Source organism: Rhinopithecus bieti, unplaced genomic scaffold (genome assembly GCF_001698545.2).
Source record: "Rhinopithecus bieti isolate Rb0 unplaced genomic scaffold, ASM169854v2 scaffold_42219, whole genome shotgun sequence".
Classification (NCBI taxonomy): domain Eukaryota; kingdom Metazoa; phylum Chordata; class Mammalia; order Primates; family Cercopithecidae; genus Rhinopithecus; species Rhinopithecus bieti.
In genome coordinates, this window is record NW_016817843.1 from 1,782,021 (window position 1) to 1,797,234 (window position 15,214).

The 15,214-nt window shown below is 44.0% G+C and overlaps 1 protein-coding gene across 1 annotated transcript in view; it reads right to left on the reverse strand.

The window, feature by feature from the left end:
* Positions 1-11,884, reverse strand: part of LOC108518059 (uncharacterized) — a 38,017-nt gene extending 26,133 nt beyond the window's left edge. The window contains exon 1 of the mRNA XM_017856204.1: positions 11,763-11,884. The gene's annotated coding sequence lies outside the window, so the exon portion shown is untranslated. The remainder of the gene's footprint in view (positions 1-11,762) is intronic.
* Positions 11,885-15,214: the final 3,330 nt, after the last annotated feature.

Here is a 15,214-nt window from a genome sequence, read left to right on the forward strand (position 1 = left end):
GAGGGAAAAAAGGAACAAAAAAAATCTTAAAGGAATAAGTAAATTTGGTTAAATAGTTGCACATATTTTCTCTATGAACAAAAATCAGAAATGGAAAAGGAAAACCATGTCATTGAATAGCAACTAAATTCAACATGAAACAAAAATAACATCAAAGACATGAGTTTAGCTTGAATAAAATTTTGTAGAGGATGTTAAAACGAAGTACATTGAGAGACACCGTATCTGAATGGGGAGACTCACTATCATAGGATTAAAAATCCCCCCAACATTAATAATGTATGGATATTACTTCAGTTCTTACACAATGTGTTTGAGCTAACTAAAAGGATTTCAAAAATTATATGGGAAAATAAATGCTTGAGAATCACCAAGACACTAAGTCAAAGAATAATAACGGGGAATTGCCTTTAAATCCACTATATGGTGGAGAATGCTAAATGCTCCCCGCATTGGTTACCTACTTCTATGTATATACAACTTAATGTTAAAATCTCAGAGAGACCAAAGGATCACAGTCATATTCAGTCACACAAAGGTCCTTTTAAAGAGATTAAGGGTGTTGCTCTCAGATTGTCTCAAACAATTAAACCTCAAGGGAGCTTAAGAGTATTGTTCCTCAGCCTCCCAGCAGGAGCTCAAGATAGTGAAGGGTTTATCCAGAGAGATCTGTAGGGTTTCATCTAATGTGGTTAACACATTAAGCGAGCACACAAAAAGACCCACAAATGTCCTGAGAAATCTATGTCTGTCAGTTTGGAGTGGAAAAGGCAGACCCAGTACAACATAAAAAGGGATTGTTGAACCTCCAAAATTCTAGCAGGACAGGAAGCAGCTGAGAAAACAGATGCTACCTTTCCTTTTTTGAAAAAAAAAAAAGCAGGGCACAGTGATTCATGTCTGTAATCCCAGCATTTTGGGATGCCAAGGTGGGCGGATCACAAGGTCAGGAGTTCGAGAGCAGCCTGGCCAACATGGTGAAACCCTGTCTCTACTAAAAATACAAAAATTAGCCGGGCGTGGTGGCAGGCACCTGTAATCCCAGCTACTCGGGAGGCTAAGGCAGGAGAATCACTTAAACCTGGGAGGTGGAGGTTGCAGTGAGCCCGAGATCGTGCCACTATACTCAAAAGAAGATGGAGCCAAGAACCATGGAGAATTATTTTTAGCAGGAATGAGACTGAGTTCTAAAATTTGGATTTCAGAATTGCTATGGACTAGTAACACCTGTGTGCCTCCTATTTGCCCCTTTTTTGTGTGTAGAGGTAATCTTGCGCCTGTCCCACCATCGTATACTGGGTGATATGGTTTGGCTATATCCCCACCCAAATCTTATCTTGAATTGTAGCTCCCATAATAACCATATGTTGTGAGAGGGACTCAGTGGGAGATAATTGAATCATGGGGGCAATTTCCCCTATGCTGTTCTCGTGGTGGTGAATAAGTCACATGAGAACTGACGGTTCTATAAGGGGTTTCCCCTTTCACTTGGCTCTCATTTTTTCTTTGCCTGTCACCATATAAGACGTGGCTTTGCTCCCCCTTGCCTTCCACCATGATTGTGAGGCCTCCCCAGCCATGTGGAACTGTGAATCAATTAAACCTCTTTCCTTTGTAAATTACCCAGTCTCAGGTATGTCTCTATTAGCAGCACGAGAACAGACTAATACATTAGGTGTGGGAGGTGGGCAGATATCTCCCCTTTGACTTCAGAAATCCACAGATCAACTGGAACTGTGCTTAAGGAGCTGTACTAGGGGAACTACACCCGATGTATCTCAACCATACCTGGACCTGATTTAGATGATGAGATTCTGGACTCAGAGCTGATGTTATGAGGTGAGGCTTTGGGGACTCTTGGAGAGGTGTAGTTGTATTTGCCACATGGGAGGGACATGAATCACTGGGGACCAGAGAGCAGGCTACGGTGGGCAGCTTCCTAGGATGGTCTCCAGTGATCTCCACTTCCTGGTATTCAACCTCTTGTGTAATCCCCTCCCCTTAAGTGTGGCCTGGACCTTGTTGCTTGCTTCTCATGACTAGAATATGTAAAAAGTGATGGAATATTATTACTGGAAAGGGGTCCCGATCCAGACCCCAAGAGAAGGTTCTTGGATCTCACACGAAAAAAGAATTCGAAGTGAATTCATAGAGTAAAGTGAGAGCAAGCTTATTAAGAAAGTAAAGGAATAAAAGAATGGCTACTCCATAGACAGGGCAGTGGTGTGGGCTGCTCGACTAAGAACACTTACAGTTCTTTCTTGATTGTATGCTAAACAAGGGGTGGATTATTCATGAGTTTTCCAGGAAAGGGGTGGACACTTCCCAGAACTAAGGTTTCCTCCCCTTTTTAGACCATATGGGGTAACTTCCGGACGTTGCTATGGCATTTGTAAACTGTCATGGTGCTGATGGGGATGTCTCGTAGCATGCTGATGCATTATAATTCGCGTGTAATGAGCAGTGAGAATGACCAAAGGTCACTTCCATTGCTATCGTGGGTTTGGTAGGTTTTGGCTGGATTCTTTACTGCAAACTGTTTTATCAGCAAGGTCTTTGTACTTTGTGCTCTCATCCTGTGTCATCCTATGACTAAGAATGCCTAACCTCTTGGGAATGCACCCCAATAGGTCTCAGCCTAATTTTACCCTGCCCCTATTCAATATGGAGTCGCTCTGGTTCAAACACCTCTGACAATATTACTTCAAAGATTAGTTACAAAAGGCTGTGGCTTTTTTCTTGCTTACCGTCTCTTACCCTCTTTCTTGCTCACTGTAGTGAAGCCAGCAGGCGTGTTGTAAGCTGCCCAGTGGAAAACGCCTATGTAGTAAGGAACTGAGAGAGGCTTCCAGCCAACAGCTTTTGAGGATTTGAAGCTTTAGTCTAATAACCCATGTAGAATCTGGCCAACAACCACGTGAGAGTGCTTGGAAGCTGATCTATCCCTAGTCAAGCCTGAAGGTAACTGCGGTCCTGCTGACACCTTGATTGCAACCAGAGCCTGAGGATCCAACTATATTATGTCCAGATTCCTGACTCAAAGAATCTATGAGCTAATAAATGTAGGGGTTTTAAGCCACTACGCTCTGGAGCAATTCGTTATACAGCAACAGAGTGTGTAATAATTACCCTCAAACATAGCAGCTTAAAATAACAAGCATGTATTACCTCAGTTTCTGAGGGTGAGGAATCCACCTGCAGTTTATTTGGGTGGTTCTGGCTCAGAGTGTCTCACAAGGGTGTAGTCAAGCTATCCGCCTGGGCTGCAACATCTCAAGGCCTGACTGAGGCTGGAGAATCCACTTCCAAGCTCACTGTATGGTTGTTGGGAGGCCAGACGCTCAGTTCTTTCCATATGGGTTTGTCCACAGGGCTGCCTCACAACATAGCAACTGGCTTCCCTCAGAGCAAGTGGTCAGAGAGAGATCCCAAGACTGTGGCTGCAGTCTTTTTGTAATCTATTTTCAGACGTGACATACTGTCACTCCTGCCTATGATGCTGGACACACAGATTAAACTTAGTAGAACATGGGAGGGGACTACACAAGGATGTAAATACTAGGTGTCAGGGATTATTGGGGGCCACCTTAAAGGCTGGTTACCACACTTCCTATGTCCATTTCTCTTCTTCCCATTAGTTTTATCTAAGAATAGGCCAACCTGTCAGAGATTACATTCTCTGGCCTCCTTTATAGCTAGATTGGTAGTGTGACTACGTTCTGACTAAAGGCACACATATGTAATAAAATATGTGACTTTGGGGTTATGCCCTTAGAAAGGATTTTGTTTCTCTCCCCTGTTTTTCTCTCATACCATGGGCTGGAACATAGGTATAGTGAGATTATGCAGGTAACACCCTAAGAGATGGCTAAAAAAACAAAAAGGAACTTGGCTCCTTGAATTAACTCATAGGTTGGAGCAGCCTACATCACTTGGACCTCCTGCCAGCTTCGGATTTTGAGAGAAATAAATCTATCTCATGTAAGTTCCTATACTTAATCATTTTTAAGTAGTTGAATATCCTAAAAAAAACTACAATCAGCCCACTATTGAACTGACCCAAGGATATTCAGACTACAGAATCCAGATATAAATCAAGCACACTTCAGAATTTAATGTTTAAGACAATGGCATGGTATTTCAATGTAATGAGAAAATGATGGTTTATTAAGTAAATTATCATGTTGATATTACCGGACAAGTTTACATAAACAAGAGACATCTTTCTGACTGTGATTCCAATCTTGCTGCCTAGTACAGTAATAGTGTTCACCTTCCTCCTGACATTTAAGAGCTATCATGTGGTCCTTACTGTGCTGGGATCCTATGCTCCCCATTGCTAACAGGAAGTCCAGTTCTGTAACAGCGTCCCCACCTTTCTCCTCGACCTTCAGAAGAATTTGCTACTGTGCTTCTCACTGATGCTGCTGCCCTCCCACCAGTGCCTTCTTAGCTCTGATAAATGGAGTGTCTTCTTGAACTCTTTGTCCATAGTTCTGGCATCTGTACTTCATTTAATGTGGGCCATTCATTTTCCGAAGCTTCCAGAACCCGCAGCGGTATATTAGAGCTTTCTTGTGGGGCTCATTGCAGGTGTTAAATCTCGTGTTATGTAAAAGATGCCCCCACCTTGAGAATGCTTCTGTATTAGAGTTCTCCAGAGGGGAGAACAAATATGAGAGTTTATTAGGGAAAACTGCCTCACATGATTATAAAGTGACTGTCTGCAAGCTGGGGAAAGAGACAGTAGTGGCTCAGTCCAAGTCAAAAGGCCTCAAAACCAGGGAAGCCAACAGTGCAGCTTCAGTCTGAGGCCAAAGGCCTAAGAGCTCTCAGGAAGTCACTGGAGTCTGAGGTCCAAGGGGAGGAGGAGTGGAAGCAAGTGGCCGGCATGGAAAGAAGAAAGCCGGAAGACTCAACAAGCAAACTTATTCTATTTTCTGCCTTCTTCATTCTAGCCTGGCAGCTAGATTGGATGGTGCCCATCCACACTGAGGGTGGGTCTTCCTCTCCCAAACCAACAACTCAAATATCAGTCTCCTCTGGCAATACCCTCACAGACACACCCAGACACATTGCCAGCTATCTAGGTGTCCTTCAGTCCAATCAAGTTGACGCCTAATACGAACCATCACAGTTTCCTTATGCAGCCTCACCTTCTACCCAACCTTGACTCCTAGCCATCAGGATCTGTTCCTAGGTACACACTACCAGTTCTCTTAATGCCTGTTATTCAGGCCTTGCTGCTCCTTTACATATAACATCTCCCTCCCTCAGCAGGGCAAGCACATCCTGAGGTAGATCAGGCTTTGAAATTCCCCTCTAGTTAACGACCTTGTAACCAGGCTGTTCTTGAACCCCTGGGCTCAAGCAATTCCACTGCCACAGCCTCCCACAGTGCTGGGATTATAGATGTGAGCAAAACATCCAGTCAATTCTTTTTTTTGTTGTTGTTGAGACTGAGTCTCACTCTGTCGCCCAGGCTGGAGTGCAGTGGCCGGATCTCAGCTCACTGCAAGCTCCGCCTCCCGGGTTTACGCCATTCTCCTGCCTCAGCCTCCCGAGTAGCTGGGACTACAGGCGCCCGCCACCTCGCCCGGCTAGTTTTTTGTATTTTAGTAGAGACGGGGTTTCACCGTATTAGCCAGGATGGTCTCGATCTCCTGACCTCGTGATCCGCCCGTCTCGGCCTCCCAAAATGCTGGGATTACAGGCTTGAGCCACCGCGCCCGGCCCATCCAGTCAATTCTTTAGAGAAGGGGTGCACCTATGATTGTCAGTAGATAAGCCTCACAGCAGCTGGGCATAGATGCACTGACCTGGTGAAGGGATGTGGGTAGAGAAAGAGCACTCGCCTCAGGAAGAGAACATGCTGACTGGCTAGGTATCTTCTATGTGCCCAGCCCTGCACCCAGCATTGGATGTGGCCCCACTAACCATATCTGCTAAAAGTCAAGGAGGATGATTCTACATTGAAAATCAGGGCTTTGTTGCAGAAGGAGGCTACCAAGGAGACACAACAACAGATACTATTACAATAGAATTCTAGGTGCCAGATAATTTATTATAGTATGTCTGAGATGACACACAAAATCAGAGGGTCTACTATTTAAAGTAATTTTGTCATCTTTCTCTGGAGAAAAAAAAAAAGAAATTCTGCAAATTTTAACTCCCTAATCATATTAATTAGCCAGAACAAACTAATAAAACAACTCTTTTTTTTTTTTTTTTTTTTTTTTTTTTTCGCCCCGGGTGGGGGGGAGGGGCCAGATCTCCGTTCACTGCAAGCTCCGCCTCCCAGGTTTACGCCATTCTCCTGCCTCAGCCTCCCGAGTAGCTGGGACTACAGGTGCCCGCCACCTTGCCCGGCTAGTTTTTTGCATTTTTTAGTAGAGACGGGGTTTCACCGTGTTAGCCAGAATGGTCTCGATCTCCTGACCTAGTGATCCGCCTGCGTGGTAGCTCAAGCCTGTAATCCCAGCACTTTGGGAGGCCGAGACGGGCGGATCACTGGTCAGGAAAAACAACTCTTTAGCTAAGCAGCATCGTCATTGAGTTTACATCTCAGAAGCATCACAAATAAAGGGACTGCTCTCCAAAAAGTAAATGATAATCAGTCTCAAGACATCACTGGCTGAAGTGAGCACAGATTTATGACCACGTCTTGGTTAGTTCTGCCCCCAAGGCAAAAAGCAGTCCCCCAATATCAGCTTCCAATCTCACATACCTCCCATCACCTCATCAGCCCAGGGCAACTTCCCTTTGTTTGGATGATACACACCCAAAAATGAACCTCTCATCCAGGTTATTCATGAACGCTTATCAGGGAAACTTTCCCATCCTGGTTTAGTAAACTGCTATTCAACTGACTTTTCTGGCCCTCTGATTCCAACTGTGTGGCCTTAAAACATACACACGCATACAATGCAAGGGATTGTGACTCTCCATTACTGGAGTAGCTGGTTTCAGCCTTCTGTATGTTCTTTGATTTCATCATGTGTTTGTGTGTGTGTTTCAATTTCTCAGTAGAGATCAAAGATCAAAGACCCACCCTGAAACTGCACCCACAACCTTAGCAAATACCACGTATCAAGAACAATAGTGCATCCCAGGGGTAATGACAAAGATGAGTGCCATCCTCAAAAACAAAAGATCTGGCCTGGCGCAGTGGCTCACGCCTGTAATCCCAGCACTTTGGGAGGCCAAGGCTGGTGGATCACGAGGTCAGGAGATCGAGACCATCCTGGCTAACATGGTGAAACCCCGTCTCTATTAAAAATACAAAAAACTAGCCAGGCATGGTGGCAGGCACCTGTAGTCCCAGCTACTCGGGAGGCTGAGGCAGGAGAATAGCATGAACCCGGGAGGCAGAGCTTGCAGTGAGCTGAGATCAGGCCACTGCACTCCAGCCTGGGCAACACAGCAAGACCCCATCTCAAAAAAAAAAAAAAAAAGATCCATCACTGGTACTTCCCATTATGTTCCCAAGTAATTTACCAGATTGACTCTTGCACACCTGGATTCAAGGTGTATCACAGTGGCCAGCTGCAACATTAACCAAGAAATAACCTCAAATGGAGCTACTATAACAATGTAGTATCCCTACTATTAAAGCACATTAACACAGCCACTAGTAATCTAGTATGTGGCTAGAGATCTGGCAAAGGAGGTTTTTTCCTACTCAACAGGAAGAAGGATCAGAAATAGTTCACATGCATAGCTTTCATTCACGTTCTTGCCCAGGGGCTATGTTTCTTTGTTTTTGTTTTTGTTTCTTTGTTTTGTTTTGTTTTTTTGTTTTTTGTTTTTGAGACGGAGTCTGGCTCTGTCGCCAAGGCTGGAGTGCAGTGGTGCAATCTCGGCTCACTGCAAGCTCTGTCTCCCAGGTTCACGCCATTCTCCTGCTTCAGCCTCCCGAGTAGCTGGGACTACAGGTGCCCGCCACCATGCCTGGCTAATTTTTTGTGTTTTTCAGTAGAGACGGGGTTTCACCGTGTTAGCCAGGATGGTCTTGATCTCCTGACCTCATGATCCACCTGCCTCGGCCTCCCAAAGTGCTGGGATTACAGGCATGAGCAACCGCGCCTGGCCACCTAGGAGCTATGTTAATTCTCCTGATCTCTGTCTCAGTATGACCAAAAGAGAGCTGGACCATCAGGGACATTCCTCCAAATGTCACATTGGTCCACTTTATTGATGACAACACATTAATTGGACCTGATGAGCATGAACTGGCAAGTACTCTGGATGCCTTTGTGAAACATACGCACTTCATGAGGGTGGGAAGTAGGTCCCATAAAGATTCAGGAGTTTGCACAGTGATGACAATTTTAGGAGTCCAAAAGTGTGGGACATGTCAGGAAGGGCCCTCCAAAGCAGGAACAAGTTTTTCACCTTGAACATCTTACTACTAAAGAAAGAGGCGCAGTGCTTGGTAGATCCTTTTTGGTTTTGAAGGTGGACTATTTCACACTTGGGAATATCATTCCAACCCATTTACTGGATATTAGTAACAAGCTGTTAGTTCTGATAGACGCTCCGAGCAGAAAAGGGCACTGCAGCATATTTGGGCTGTAGTACAGACAGAACTGCTGCCTAGGCCAAGTGAATGGACATACCTCATGGATTAGAATTAGAAAGTGATGCCATGTGGAACCCTAATAGGAGAATCTCAGCATAGACATACAGGGTTCTGCAGCAGCAAGTTATGTATCTGCAGCAGAGAACTAGACATCATTTAAAAAGCAGCCCTTCACATGCTACCAAGGTGTGGTGAGACAGTGCATCTGACTATGGGGCATCAAGTGATCATGTGGTCAGAACTGCCCATCATGAACCGCATGCTGTCAGACCCAGAGCCATAAGGTTTAGCAGAGCCTGCAGCAATCCACTGAAAGGTGGAAATGGCACATCCAAGATCATGTTCAAGCAGATCCAGAGCAAATAACTAAGCTGCATGAGCAAGGAGCCAGACACCCACGTGATCCACTTTTTGTCAGCTCATCTCACATAGCAACATGGGTCAATTATCAACAGATGACAGAAAGACAAAGGGTCTGAGTGTGATTCAGGGATGGCTTGGCTCAGTATATTGGTACTAGCTGAAAAGGCACTGCTATTGCATGGTTGACCCACTCAGAGATAAGAGGGATGAGGAGAATCCCTCCAGGGCACAGACATTCAGGCTATGCAATTGGTCATATACTTTGGGTAGAGACAGAAATAACCTGTATTAGTCCATTCTCATGCTGCTATAAAGAACTGCCCGAGACTGGGTAATTTATAAAGGAAAGAGGTTTAATTGACTCACAGTTTCACATGGCTGGGGAGGCCTCAGGAAACTTACAATCATGGAGGAAGGGGAAGCAAACACATCCTTCTTTACATGATGGCAGGAAGGAGAAGTGCCAAGCAAAAGCCCCTTATAAAACCATCAGATCTCATGAGAACTCACTCACTATCATGAGAACAGCATGCAGGTAATTGCCACCATGATTCAATTACCTCCAATTGGGTCCCTCCCATGACATGAAGGGATTACAGGAACTAAAATTCAAGATGAGATTTGGGTAGGGACACAGCCAAACCATACCATAACCCAAAGTAAAAATATACATCCTCTCACAGGCAGTGATGAATGACTTGACTGGTGGATTAGGGGAGTGGAAGGAGCAGCATAGGAAGATCAAGGGAGAAGGAGGTCTGGGGAAGAGGTGTATTGTTGGACCTATCAGAGTGGACGTCAAGTATGAGGGTCTTTGTAGCACATGTTAATGCTCATAAGGGACCATCCATTGTGGATGAGGTATTAAGCCAATACATGGATTGAGTGACTCAACTGATTGATGTCCACCAGCCTCTGCCCTCAGTCATCCTGCTGCTTCCATCATGGCCTCAGGAAGGAAGTAGCCATGAAGGCATAGATGGAGGCTATGCAGAGGCCCAAGAACACAGGCTCCTCTCACCACGAATGGTGTAATTGTCCAGCCTGTCAGCAACAGAGACAGATGCTGAGCCACCTGTACTTTCCCTTGTGGCAACCAGCCAGGGACTTGGTGGCAAGTTTATTACAATGGACATTTGCTACTCTGGAAAGGGCAGCAACTTATCCTGACTGAAATTGATAGAAGTTCTGAGTAAGGGTTTGGCTTTCCTGCCCGCAGAGCCAGAGCCAGCATCACTATTTGAGATCTCACAGTGGGAATGATTTACAGATATGAGATTCCACAAAACCTGGCTCCAAACAAGGGACCCACTTGATGACAAAGGAGGTGCAGCCATGGGCCCATGACTACAGGATCCACTGTTCCTAACATGTACTGCATCCTCCAGAAGCTTCCAGCCTGACACAGCAGTGGAATGGCCTCTTAAAGATGCAGTTGAGGTGCTGACCTGGAGATGACGCCCTATGAGGATGGGGTGCTATTCTTCAAGATGCAACACACTCCTTAAACCAATAGCCATTAGATATGCGGTGTTCCTGAAAGGTAGAACTCATTGAAATGGGGACTAAATGGTGGAGAGGGGAATGGCCTTCTCACCATCCCACTTGGGGAATTTGCGTTTCTGTTCCTCACCAACTTTAGATTCTGTGGGACTAGAAGCCATGGATTCTGAAAAAAGCATGCTTTATCAGGGGGTATAGGAAGAGAATTCCCGTGAGATGATACAGCTACTTTCCCTGGGGAGTGATCTTTCCTCTAGGGGCAGACTACAGCCAATGACCAAATGAAATAGATTATAAAAGGTAAGCCCTTGCCTTTAGGGAAGGCCAACTATGATGCAATTTGTCCTCAATGCTTATATCTTATGGATCGGACAAGGCTAGACTTGACCTGACACCACATCCTTGCTTAACTCCTTCCCCTGCCCTGTCCTGTTTCTCCCCTTCCCCTGTAGGTTTTTCCTGAAGGGCACTTCTTCAATACATCATGTGCCCCCAAACTACTGTCTCAAGCTCTGCTTCCAGGGACCCTTCCCCTGGCTACATGGATTGCTTCAGGGAAGACAGATAATCTCAGCTTGTCCAATTAGGATTGACCCCAGAAATCTGTTGAGAGCCAGGTTATGTGCCTGGAGGTGCTGACAGCCACTTTGCCCCCATGATAGGGGCCTGCCTCTGGATAGAACAAGCACTGAGGAGAGTGTAGTGAGAGACAGAGAGAGAGACCAAGTCCTGAGGACATCGCTTATGCTCCTAGATTTAGGCAAGCATTTGTCCTTCGACACACATTTTTTTCTTCTACTTAAACTGTTTTGATTGTGTTTGGGAGGCCCAACTGGCACACCTGCACCCCCCCACCATCTCTCTGGGACATTCCTTTCTGCACAGCTACAGGTGATCGACATGAAGTGCTTATAGAGCTGGAAGGAGGACATGTAGAATTCTAACACACTTTAATTATCCAAAAACGGAGGTGGTTGTATCTAGTACTGTTTTTGTTTACTTTAGTAGATCTTGTCTTTTGTTTTAAATGGCTAACTCACACAATGTTTTTTAGCATGAACTCTATTAATGAAACATATTAAGACACCAAAATGTATTATAAAATAAACGATCCCAGCTAAAAAAGAGCTTAACGCATAGGGAAAAGAGGAATGTGATTATTCCTATTTCTGAATACATCTAGAGATCAGCCAACATCATCACATTCAGAGCATAAATTGTAGAAATCCCATAATCCACCTTTGATTGACAATCATGAGAGAGTAGCCAACCATAGAGAATCAACAAGGAGAAAAACATGGACAGTTTTACTTACCTTGTTGGGAAGACACTTTTCACCTTCCAAAGGAAAGAACAAATAATCGGATTCACCCTAAATGTAAGAAATCCAGATGGTTTACCAAGCCACAGAAATCCATGTCCATCTGTGTAGTAGAGTTCCAGACTGTGGCATCTCCCAGCAACTGTTAGCTGACTCTGCTGCTGATGTCACAGAGAGTATTGCTAACAAGCAGACATCATAATTTATGCATAGAGCTAAGAGAGGTCTACTGTTTCTGCTGTACTGAAGGTCCTGCTTATTCACAGAAATAAGAACTGGACTAGAGTCTGTAAAAGAAGCTAAAAGTTTTAATCAATTCAGGCATAAAAATAAGGTTCAACTGTGAGTCTTCAAAATGTCCTGTTTTGGGAAACTGAAAGGAAATTAGGCCCTGGAACTAATGAAACCAAATGATGAATTGCCGACCACTTCAATTTGACTTTTTCTTTCCAGTTATCTCCTGTGTGGATTTTCGTAAGAATTTGATTCCTGAGTGAATATTCAGTCTGCTATTTCAAGAATTCAGGCTGCTGGAACAATAAAAGGAATGGGTGCTTAAAATGGAGAGAAAATTGATTTAAAGACATATTTGATATGTATTGTGTCTCAGGTGTTTTCCATACGTAATTTCATTTTTTCCCCAGGATGATTTCATTAGATAAGTCTTTTTTTAAATTGACTGGTAAAAATTGTATATATTCATGGTGTACAACATGGTGTTTTTATGTTTTTTGTTTTTGTTTTGAGACGGAGTTTCACTCTTGTTGCCCAGACTGGAGTGCAATGGCACGATCTTGGCTCGCCGCAACCTCCGTCTCCCAGGTTCAAGCGATTCTGCTGCCTCAGCCTCCTGAGTAGTGGGATTACAGGCATGCACCACCATGCCTGGCTAATTTTGTATTTTTAGTAAACACAGGGTTTCACCATGTTGGCTAGGCTGGTCTCAAACTCCCCACCTCTGGTTATCTGCCCGTCTTGGCCTCCCAAAGTGCTGGGATTACAGGTGTGAGCTACCGCACCAGGCCACATGGTGTTTTAACATATGTACACACTGTGGGATGACTAGGCCATTTAGCATGTGCATTATTAGATAAATATTATTACCTTCACTCTACAGATGAGGAAGCCAAAGCTCATGGAGGCTCACAATTGTGCCCATAATTTCAGAGCTGATAAGTAGATTAAGACTGGATTCAAATCTATACCAACGTGATACCAAACTCTGGTCTTTTGTGTGTATGTGTGAGGGTGAGGAACATCAGGGCATATGAATGGTGCCAAACCTTTGAGGATTGTTTCCTATTCAATTATCATCCACTCCTTGACTTGCAATACGTTTTAAATATTACGATGTTTGAGTTGTGTCTGGTCAGGAAATCAGAAACTACCACTCAAGGTATTTGAAACAGAGGAAATTTGATTCAAGGAACTAATTACAAAAGTATTAGGAGGGATAGTCGTTCAGGCAGAACTTCTGGCTGTGGTTGAGTGAGGAGATCATCAAATCATCTTCCTTAAAAGCAACTAAAAGATGGAGAAAATTGCACAAAAAAAAAAAAAAAGAGTTGTTTTAGCAGGTTGGAAAGCGACCACAGGAAAACAACAATCTGAGAAGTGTTTATGCTTGAGCCCCTGCTAGTCTTTGCGGAGATCTGAGGAGTAAGTCCCAGTTATTCCAGTCATACTGCCCCCACTCCCAGCTTGACCAACATAAGGGTTCTGCCAGGGAGGACAGCCCACGAGGACCAGCAGTTTCTCGACGGCCATTGAAGGAACTCCCTCCATTAGGAGTACTGGATGACACCCACAGTCAGGATCAGTCAGTGAAACTGATTTCCCAGAGGCAGGAGAGTGGGGAGAGCCAAGGTCAAATTTCTACTAGCCTGTGGTTGAGGTTGCAACTGGGGCAAGCGTATTCCTGTATGATGCTGTGCACATATATGGCAGAGACTGAGCATCGTCCAGCAATTCACACACTACTAGCTGACACTAAGGCTTTGTGTGAGCGTAGAAGACTCAAAAGGTGGCATCAGAAAGCAAAACACTGGGAAGACCTGAGAACAGCCTAATTTTTTTTTTTTTTAAGAGGAGTGTCTCTCTGTCCCCTAGGCTAAAGTGCAGTGTCAGGATCTTGGCTCACTGCAACCTCCGCCTCCTGGGTTCAAGTGATTCTCCTGCCTCAGCCTTCTGAGGAGCTCGGATTACAGGCATGTGCCACCATGCCCAGCTATTTTTTTTTTTTTTTTTGTATTTTTGTGGAGACAGGGTTTCACCATGTTGGCCAGGCTGGTCTCGAACTCTTGACCTCAAATAATTCGCCTGTCTCAGCTTCCCAAAGTGCTGAGATTACCAGCCTGGCCCCCACAGCCTAAATTTTTAATGTGGTCTTCTATCCATGTTCAAATGCATCAGCAGATGATGCAAACCTTACTGGTTTGAGGTATTTGAACACAATCTTTATCTAATAATCGACTCAACACAAAGCTATGCATAGCCATTGAAGACCAGCCTGGGCAAAATGGTGAGACTCCCATCTCTACAAAAAATTTTAAAACTTAGCCAAGTGTCATGGCACATGCCTGTGATCCCAGTTACTTGGGAGGTTGAGGCAGGGTGATCCCCTGAGCCCAAGAATTTGAGGTGGCAGTCAGCTGTGATAATGCCACCGCACTCCAGCCTGGGTGACAAAGCAAGATTCTCTCTTTAAAAAATATATTAAAAATGAAAATGTGTTGTTGAAGAGTGCAATAATCAAAGTAAAGAATTCATTAGAGGAGTTCAACAAAAGATTTAAGATGGAAGAAGAACGAATCAGTGAACTTGAAGATAGAAAGAGAAATTATTCATCTTAGACAATGAAGGGAGGAAAAACTGCAGAAAAGTGAACACAGCCTTGAAGACCTGTTGTTTATAAGTGTACCTATATATACTCAATGGGCATTTCAGATGAGAGAGGAAGAAAGAGTAGAAAAATATATTTGAATAAACAATGGCCAAATGCTCCTCAAATTAAATGAAAAGCATTAATCTACAGATCCAAGAAATTCAGCAAACTTCAAGTAGGAGAACCACACCTAGACACATTATAGTCAAACTGTTGAAAGCCAAAGACTCTTTTATCACTGAAAGCAGAATGTACAGAGAACAGTTTAATACAATTAACAGCTACTTCTCCTCAAAAATAAGGCCAGAGGTAGTTGTACAAAATATTCAAAGTGCTGGGGAAACATCAACAATTATCCAAGAATTCTATATCCAGAATTTAAAAGTGTCCTTCAAAAATGAAGGTGTAGAGACAGGTGCAGTGATCCATGCCTGTAGTCTAGTCCCAGCTACTTGGGAGGGTGAGGCGAAAGGATTGATTTTCAACAAAGTTGCCAAGAAAATTGAACAGGGAAAGGATAATATTTTATTTATTTATTTATTTATTTATTTATTTATTTATT